General features: G+C 36.8%; 1 long non-coding RNA gene across 1 annotated transcript; it reads right to left on the bottom strand.

Annotated features, from left to right (window-relative positions):
• Positions 1 to 2,030: 2,030 nt before the first annotated feature.
• Positions 2,031 to 3,246, bottom strand: LOC147657372 (uncharacterized). The gene is made up of 2 exons (XR_015292600.1): positions 3,165 to 3,246; positions 2,031 to 3,054 (listed from the first exon to the last, which is right to left on the bottom strand). It is a non-coding gene; the product is annotated as an uncharacterized LOC147657372 (long non-coding RNA).
• Positions 3,247 to 7,536: the final 4,290 nt, after the last annotated feature.

Below are 7,536 nucleotides of genomic sequence, written 5' to 3' on the forward strand. Positions count from 1 at the left end.
TGTTAATAAGGAGTTCGTTGTGTCAATAAGACGGAGAAACGTGATTCGTGGCTTAATTATTTGGTATCACTTTATTTCGAGTGCAAAATTATTTATTTGCGTTCAATGAGTAAGGATTAATGCAATTATTTTCCAGTATTTCGATTGACAATATCACAGTATTCTATTTCATGTTATTCTATTTTATTTATTTTATATTTATTTGTTGAATAAGAAAGGAAAAAATTAATGATTTTTCCTCTTAAAAGAAAAATAAAGTAAAAAGAAAGTAGGAAAATATTTTAAAAACGAATATACGATTCCGCTAACCTTATTCCACCTGTTCGTTCGCGGCAACATCAGCTTCGAAATGTCATATATTCCTCTCACCAATTCCCAAAGCCCAGCTTCCCAAGCTGGTCGTGGAAAAAAAAGAACCGTGACTCGTTAACATCATTACTCGTGCTATTCCCCGCTCTAAAAATCTAGAGTTGTATCTTCGAAACGAACAATCCCGTGTGTATGTACGTTACGTACAACGTACACTGCCGATCAAAAGTTTGGAATAACTTGTTCCGTAATATTTAATATCAGAGAAAGTCGGATTAGAATTCTACAAGATGAAAAAAAAAATGCGTTACGAAGTCGTTCTATCAGAGAATAATACAAATTTAGGGACAATTAATGCTCGATTCTTTAGTTTATTTTAAATCGAATGTGCAAAATATATTTCCAATTTATTGCAGTTGAGGTAATAGAAACTTAAATGCAAACAATCAGATGCTAGTAGTGGATCCTCGTTCGTTTGAATTGTTATTTCAATTATCTGTAAGAATCTCTGCTACAATCAGAGACTGATATATTAATAATTTATAAAATACACGAACTACTTTTAACAGAATATTCGTACAAATTGATTTTTACTGTAATAAAATTTCGAAATATCGATTTTTGCCAATCTCAAATTGAACGACCATACTTTTGCTCGATAGTATACTCGGTGTATCGTATCGTACTCTTGCACTCGCGGTATCTTTATTTTCAATCGTTATCTTAATGTTCATTAAACGTCCAGTTATCGCGGGAGTGGGGCCAGGATCACAATAGGGAACAACCGAACGCAAGCCCAGGAGGCAGGTAACAACGCTGGAAACGCGGGCGATCGCAGAAAAAGAGAGAAAAAAGAGAGAGAGAGAGATAGCCGTTTACTCGATATTTAAAAGAAACGGACCCGTTCTGGTTTAACCGAGGCACCTGGATATATACATATATAGCAGATCATCGATCGCGATATCGTTGTTCAGCCTCCTTCGTATTTACTTCTTTATTTACCGTCGATAGATCACACGCTTCCAATTCGCGGCTTGTACCTCATAATTCAAACGAGTCGTTACAGCATATTTAATAATACCTCGAGTATTCTCTCTCTCTCTCTCTCTCTCTCTCTCTCTCTCTCTCTCTCCCGATATCGCATCGTTTTTGCTGGGAAGAAGAGGAAGAAGAAGAAGAAGAAGACGAAGAAAATAAAAGAAGGAATTCTTGCCTTACAGCGGATTGCCACGTGGCAGCTTTCCGAGAACCTTATCGCCTGGCCTTGAGATACGGTCCCGAGACGTCCAATTAACCGTGAGAATAAAGAGAATTTTAATTTTATTTTATTTTTTCAATATTCTTCGTTCTCTTATACGCTTTGTCAATTGTGTTTAAATGTCGTTCGTGTGTTTGTGGTTCGAGATGATGAAAAAAGAAACATCGAGGTATCAAGAATTGAACAAAGTGATATGGCGATCGGTGAGGCGACACTAGCGCCACGTGATCATAACTAGTTGTAACAAATATATTATATTTATCTATCTACGCATTTCTCCATTTTTATCATCTCTATCTGTTCACTCCTCAAACGTTATTAAGAAATCATTTTTGAATTTTTTAAAAATTATTTGAAACTATTAAAGCAATTGTTATAAATGTGTTTGGATGAACATGGTGGCTATGTGTACATAGGATTTAGAATTCGGCGTTATTATCAGTTTCTGTACATGCACCTTCCCTTCGACTATTCTACTAATCCGGATGCTAGGCCATCTGCATATTATCGCTAATTCTGCGGCTGCTGTTGCTATTAAAGGGTTTCAATCGTTATTACGAAATCGCTGTTTCCCGCGAGTTCCATGGCTAATCGTCGATCCATTTGAATAGAATCGTCTTTCCTAATGCATATTTCCCTGTCTGGGAAATTAATAAGCAATCTTAGCGAACTTAAATTTCAATTGTAAACGAAACAAATACCATTCCTTTTGATATCTTCGTTCTGTTCAATCAATTTCTTTTGCAAATCCACGTATATATAAAATTGCATTTCTTCTATCGATTTTTTAAAAAAAGAAAATAAAATAAAATCCTTCTTTTTTCTTTTACAATCCTATCGATTGATCTTTGAAAAAATACAATCATTATTTTTACGCGTATTACGATAATTAACAACAATTCTATTCATCAAATTCATCCTCCATTCGAATCCATTTCAAAATGCACGAATCTTCCACAAAGCGAGCACGATCGAAACACGCTCCTCGATCTCGATCGCCTTGTCACCCGCATACTTTGTCGGCGAGGCGACCTTTGCTCGACATCGTGATAAATATATTAAAACCGGAGGCGAGTTCGTGAGCGACGATGACTCAGTTGGTTCGCGGCCCCCGTGATTACTTTTCTCTTTCTACCTTCTTTCGCCGCTCGCGAGGAAAAAGCACGGCGACCGATCGGCCGCTAACATACATTTGCTTTCAAGCAACACGTGTTGTTTCTGGCCGCCGATCGTGATTCATCTGGTCGCCGCTAATCGACTTCCGTTAAATCAAACACGTCCCTCTGTTCGCGATTCAGCCGCGCAATTGGCCAATACCTGACCGACACACGCCGCTGCACGCTAGTATCTCGCCGAGCGAGCGGAAAAGGCCGCTTTGTCCACTCGAGAACGAGTCCTGTTTCACGTGTTTATTCGTTTCGTTTTTTTTCAATTATTCTCGATTGGGGAACATTGGGGACGATTCTTCTGTAAATTTTCTTCTGATTCTAATTGAACGAAAAATTTATCGAATAAGAAGGTACAGGCACGAATTGAAAAGTAAAATGAATCTGTAAATCGAAAAGAAAGAACGATAACAAACTTTATAATAATTTACTCTTTTTCAAACGAAGAAGGATCTTAGTCTTGAACAGATTGATCAGATCGCGTATACCGGTTCGTCTGGAATTACTTTACCTGGAACAGAAAGAGATTAAAATATTTTTTAACAAATGAAGATTATTATTTACGATCGATTGAAAAATTTCAATATATATTTTTGTACGAGAAAAGAAGATTATTTAATCCGTTTTATTTTTTAAAAGAAATACGTATATAAATAGACGGAAAATCTATCTTATTTCGGATATCATTATCACTTCGTCGAGTGTAATTTTTAAAATAGTAGCAGTTAGAAGTACCGAGAGAATACGAGTAGACACACTTGGAATGTATACTCATACGTCATTAAGAACACGTCTAAAACAGGTACGGACCCGGTATATATACCTTTCAATGTATATATGAAGTCTGTCAATTAAATCTCAAGTTAAACATTACTTCTGCAAATAAACCTGAGCCTCATTTAGACCCATCAAATCAAAGTCAATTTATCATACCTTCATCACTTAACGGCATACGTATATCATTAATTTAAACATCAAATTTTAGACATGCAAATATGTATTTACTAAATCAATATAATTTGGAATAGCTGCATAATGAAGTTTCAATGTGAAATTGTTTTTCAGAAATGAAAAACAAACACATTTAAAATATTTATTCGTACATACTTATAAATGGAAGGAATCTTTACACCGAATTTCTTCCTAATAATTCCATATTTTAATTAACTTCGTATATATTTTTATAATTTTCGTAATATCAATATCAGATTTATTTTAATTAAAATGTTGTCAAAACTCTCCAACTTTCGACGATTCTAAATTCTTTAATCGAAAATTACGTTCGAACATTACCAGTTGCAACAATCCACCACTTACAATCTTAATCTTACAATCTCGGATCGAATCAGTCGTAACCCCAATCCCGGATCCATTAAACCAAACGCAATTAATCATCCCTAATCACCTCCCAATTCCTCCAAAATCAAATTCCACTCGTCTAAATAACTAAAACAACCCTCGACAAAATCATCAATTATCCTTGAAAACGAACCAAGAATAAATCAAAAGAACCGAGAGAGACAGAGAGGGAAAAAGAGAGAGAGAAAATGAAAATGACGGAATCTGGCGCACTGTTTTCCCACCACGTTTCGTTCCATCAGCATTTTTAAATAATTGAACCAGACCGTGGCAGAGATCGTGGCATAGTCATTTGCATACACCGAGGGCCCGATCGAAGCCGCTCCGTTAATTAATTAATACTAATTAATCATGGATGACGATGGGTCGACGATAAAGCCTACGGTCGTTCGAGCATTGGGTGTCGCGAGGTACCGATCTCTCTCTCTCTCTCTCTCTCTCTCTCGCCTTCTATGATTCCTTTTCGTTCTTCTTTCCCTTTCTTCTCGCCGTTGGACCGCGCGAAACTAATTACTCGAGCGTCATCGTCTCGTCGCGGGGAACAGGAAACGAGAAACGAGGTGAAAGACGAGAAACGTTCGAACGACTAATTATCCGTGCTTGGATCCACGCGCAACAACGTTTTTGAATGCTCGTTTACGAATGCGGTAATATTCCATTGCACTGTTATCGCTGCCTGCCTTGGGATTACACGGCGTGAATATACAGGGTGTCCTGTTATTCGTGGATGAAATTGGATTCCTCGTGAAAACGAACGAAATATTTTTCCATTCGATTTCGTGGAAATCAAACTTGGAAAGCAATGTAAAATAAGATATAATTCTATAGGGTGTCCTGTTATTCAGTGTGGTTCAGTTAGACAGGAGAAGGATTCCTCGTGGAAACAAACAAAAAATTTTTCCATTCGATTTCGAGTAAATCAAACTTGGAAAGCAATGTAATTATGGATAAGATACAATTCTATAGGGTGTCTTATTATTCATGGTTCAGTTAGAAACAAACGACGAAAGAGAAAAAGAATTTTTCCATTCGAGGCATTTTTCGTTTTCGAGCAAATCGAACTTGTAAAACATGCAATTACAGATAAGATGGATTACATATATTTTGTTTAAAAATATAATTTTCAAGAATATTATATACGATTCCTCGATTGTAAAGCTTATTCACTGACCTGACTTATAATTAATTAATTCGTATCGAACCGAAAAATTCATTTATCCTTTTTCGCCTTTCTCGGCCAGGTGCTGTTTCACGAATAACGGGACACCCTGTACACGCACGCGAAATTTCGTTCGTTTGTTGCACCGTATAAACCGTAATACAGGTGTACGAGAATGGGCTTTCGAGACGACGCCTCGCCACTAATTAGCGCCGCCAATTAACGAACGAGCTCTTTCTCTCCCTCTCTCTCTTTCTCTCCATCCCTCTCCACCCTTCTCCATTTCCATCTTGTTTCCTTGCCATTTCCATCTCGTTCCAGGCTACGTCACTCCTCGAATAATTCGGTTCGGCCTCGTCCACGAGCTTTTCCACCCGTTTTATCCATCGATCCCTCCACCCCCTCGCCGTGGCCACGCGTTTTTCGATCCTCTCCCTCCTCTCCTCGTCTTCCATCCCGGCCATTTTCATTTTGCGGATTTTAATTTTCACCTTTTTCCATTAAAACCGAAATGAAAGGGATCGCGCTATATTTTCGCGCTCGTCCTCTCTGTTTCTTTGCACCCTGCTCGACTGCGGGACGCCCCCATCAGCATCCTGGTAATCCGTTTCGAATGTACCCCTTTGGTCAAGAGATTTTTTTCCTCTTTTCTTTTTTTTCTTTTTTCTCTTTCCATTCTCGTCGCCGCATTCGTCATTTTCCATTCGATCGTCTTGTTCTTCGTCCATAAAAGGGACAAATTTCGGATTTGCGAGTGAAAGCAACGAGGAAATATCGTTTTTTTTTTTTTTTGGTTGAGAGATTCTTAATAAAACATAGCAAACAAATTAATGGCTACGTTATTACACATTTATCTATTTATGTCCTTTCGATAGATGTATTGGAAAGGATTCATTTTACGAAATTTGAACAAAGTTAATGCTTTTAATCGTGGCGAGAGTACGATGAAACAACTTCGAAATTGCAATTTTATATCGATTATTATCTTTTTAATCAATGTAATTTTAATGCACCTCTGAATATTTTGAAAACGTTTGAACTTTTTAATATCAATATATATATATATGTATTGGTTTTTAGAAATCGAATGATTAGTATTGATGGAGTCGATCAATTTGGCTTTTGAATGGCACAAATACACTTCCCTGAGTTAACGTTGCATGCAGATATAATATTCAATAATAGAAACAGATCGTCCGTCGCATAAAGGACGACATAAATAAATGGAAAACACTAGGATAGGAACATACGGGGCATCGAGGAAAAGTTGCAGGGCATAAAACTGCATAATACTCTTCAATCTCCACAAATCAACTCTGTCAGAATGAGAAATCACCATTTTTTTTTTTTTTTTTTTTTGATTCCCTTCGACGAGCATCGCCCATCTTTCTAATCCCGAAACCCCCCTCCCATCTATCGCGAAACAACGAACCGAATATTCAACACACGAATACACTTAAAATTTATCCCCGAAAAAAGCCAAAAATGAAATGGAATAATATAAATGGAATAAAGATTAAATGAAATTAATCCAACTAAGAAACGTGGCGACTGAATTGAGATATCAGCTCAACATCTAAATCATGTCGTGACTGGTTTAATCCTTAATTGATGTAGCGGATTTGCGTCGCATAATTATGGAGGATCAAAGCGACTTGACACTATCCAATAGTGTATTGTATGGATATGAGTGTAATTAAGCTAAACTCGCAATCAATACACTGCTTACGTTGACAACAACAGAGCTCCGCTTGAAAATGATTGAAATTAATCGATTTGCTATTTAATGTAGAACAAAAACCAACGAGAAATACTAGGATAGGTCGAAATCTAAATTTTGTAGAAAGAAAGAAAAAATAAAGATATTTTATTCTCAGAAAATTAAATTTTCTAAAAATCTAAAATTTCGTAACTTTCTCTCTTCAATTTCGAGCAGTTTCGAATATCTCATCCCCTAAAAAATACAAAACTTATAAAACATCGATCCGACTCAATTGTTGGTTAATCTTATCGACACGATAATTTATAAAAACAATAGAATAAACAAAAAAAGAAAACAAAAAGAAAGCACAAGGAACGTAAGGAACGGACAAGTGAAAAGGACAGCTGCAAACCGAGTGAAAACGTCGTGAAAACCAGAAGGCGTTCCGCATACGTATTTAAACGTAATTTCCATGAAGCCTGCCCGGTATAATTACGCCATTAGGACCTCTTTAGAGTCCATTTAAAGTCATAATCACTCAACAAGCGGTTTGCTTTCTCGCGGCGATTTCACCCATAAACCC

Source organism: Apis florea, unplaced genomic scaffold (genome assembly GCF_048593485.1).
Source record: "Apis florea isolate Af1SG1 unplaced genomic scaffold, ASM4859348v1 contig_3170_pilon, whole genome shotgun sequence".
Classification (NCBI taxonomy): Eukaryota; Metazoa; Arthropoda; class Insecta; order Hymenoptera; family Apidae; genus Apis; species Apis florea.